Here is a 2500-nt window from a genome sequence, read left to right on the forward strand (position 1 = left end):
CAGAGGACCGAGCGGCAGCATGGCAAGTGCTTTGAACAGCATAGAATTGTATAATTTGCGCTGAACGAACTGTTTTACGCTCGGAAGCACGTTTGTTTTGATCGGCCCCGGAGGCAGTGCAATACCGCGACTAAAGCGGCTAAGGTGAGGTAAATTGATTTCTGCTAAAAATTCGCTGTAATAGGCCGTTTGCGGGCGAAACTTCAGCTAATTGGTATTCTAAGTGCAGCAGCTGCCTCCCTGCTAATTTTTACAGCGCGTAGTTACCAATATTTGGCCAAATTAACTGTTTTTTGCGAAACACCACGTGTTTCAGCTTAAAATTCGCTGTAATAGGCCGTTCGCGGGCGAAACTCCAGCTAATTGGTATTCTAAGGGAAGCAGTTGCCTCCCTGCTAATTTTTCCAGCGCGTAGATACCAATATTTGGCCAAATTAACTGTTTTTTGCGAAAAAACCACGTGTTGAGGTTTGGTTGCCAGACTTTCGTGTCTGCACAGCAGTTCTGGTAAGAGGGGTTGCCAGACTTTCGTGCCAAGCGCACTAAAACGGCGCTGTAGGCCGATCCCGGCGCAGTGAAGGCTTCCCCTTCAACACAGGGCATCAGGGGACGAAGCCGCAGCATGGCAGGTGCTTTTGACAGCATCCAATCTAATAATTAGCGTTGAAAAAATGTTTTACTATTCAAAGCCCATTTCTTGGCCCCGGAGCCAGTGCGATACCGCAACTAAACTGGGTAAGGTGAGGTAAATTGATTTCTGCTTAAAATTCGCATTAATAGGCCGTTCGCGGGTTGAAACTCCAGCTAATTGGTATTCTGGGGGTAGTAGCTGCCTCCCTGCTAATCTTCACAGCGTATAGATGCAAATATTTGCCCAAATTAACCGTTTTTTTCGGAAAACCACGTGGTGTATTTGGCGTGCCAGATTTTTGTGTCTGCTCAGCAGTTCTGAGGAGAGGGGTTGCCAGACTTTCGGGTCGAGTGTTTTTGTTTTTGCTTGTATTGCCTGTTGTGGATTTTGGGGGTTGTGTATGATGTTTTGCAGTGCAATAGAGTGTGTATCGTTGTAAGTCTGTATGCCAGCAATAAGGTAGCAAAATGCTGTGCTATGTAAGTGTGAATTAAGTGTAACTATTGGATCGCTGAGTCAGTGATCCATCTGTAAGTTGTATGTTGGTTACCAGGGGTTGGATTAGCAAAGATACTTCTTGCAACTTGTGTTGAGTCAACATGAGTGCCCCTGACATGAACACTGTGGCGTGTCCGAAGTGTGGGAAAGTGTTTAAGACGAGGGGACTTGCGAGCCATAGGAGGAAATGTGACAATGTTAATCTGAATGAGGAGATTGTGATAGAAAAAGTTAAGGCTAGATGGACGGAGGAGGAAACATATTTTCTAGCTAAAGCAGAAGCAGAAGCGCTACTGCAGGGAGTGAAGCCGCTGGGTATTAACAATGTCCTTTTCAAGAAGTTTTGTGGGAAGGGGAGGGGCGGGAAAGGAAGAACGACAGAGTCTGTAAAGGGACAGCGCAGAAAAGCAGAGTATAAGGCACTTGTCCGTAAATTTGTGAAAGAGGGACAGAAATCTCCGAAAAATAAACAGGCAATAAAGGGGCGGCAGGCCAGAAGAGAGCAGCGGGAGTCGCCGACCCCGCAGACCGGGGGAAGCAAACCAGAAGAGAGACGGGATAACGCAGAGAGCAACACTGGTATTGCTCTGGAAACAGAACGTGTCCCGCCCCCGGGGGACCTAGATGCTGATGCCTGCTCGAGTAGCGCAACTGAAGATTCCGAGTTGTTCTTGGGAAAGACTAAGCTTGCGGAGTGGCTGGAGGAGCACTGTAACTCCGAAGGCACGGCGGAGGAAAAGAGCTTGAACCAGGTGATTAGGACGGCTCTTCGGGGAGAACCGTTTGCAGTTGATCTTGACCGAGTTTTGAGTAGGTACGAGCATCCTGCGGAAAACGGTCGTCAACCTGCCCTGGAGGAGCACTTAAGTAAAAGAAATGCTAGGAAGAAGGAATACCGCATCGTCCAAAACCTTTAAAACAAGAACCGTAAAGTATGTGCTCAACGAGTCTTGGACGGTGTGAAGGAGGATCAGGTGGCTCCAGACGAACTCGTTAACTACTGGTTTCGGGTTATGAGCGAGACACCCACGGATGAGCCCTGTCCCTCGGAGGATCTATTGGATGCACGGGACGTGACAGTACTGCCAATAACAGAGCAGGAAGTACAGGAAAACATGCCAAAGCACTCCAGTGCACCTGGCCCTGACGGACTGACGGTCAAAGAGTTTAAGGCAATCCCGAGAACTTTTGTAGTGAAGCTCTACAACTTGTTCTTGTACTGGGGTCGTGCCTCCATGAAGCTGGGGAATGCTCGAACCATCTTTATCCCTAAAGTGGAGGCAGCTTCTCAGCCAGGGGAGTATAGGCCGATCTCGATTGGCTCGGTGCTCCTGCACACTTTTCACAAGATCCTAGACAAAAGGTTGAGAC

General features: G+C 48.4%; 1 pseudogene; it reads left to right on the forward strand.

Moving 5' to 3' along the window:
• The window catches only part of LOC121834448, a 9182-nt pseudogene that overhangs the window by 3206 nt on the left and 3476 nt on the right, over positions 1-2500 (forward strand).

This window comes from Ixodes scapularis, unplaced genomic scaffold (assembly GCF_016920785.2).
Source record: "Ixodes scapularis isolate PalLabHiFi unplaced genomic scaffold, ASM1692078v2 ptg001158l_1___fragment_3__unscaffolded, whole genome shotgun sequence".
NCBI lineage: Eukaryota > Metazoa > Arthropoda > Arachnida > Ixodida > Ixodidae > Ixodes > Ixodes scapularis.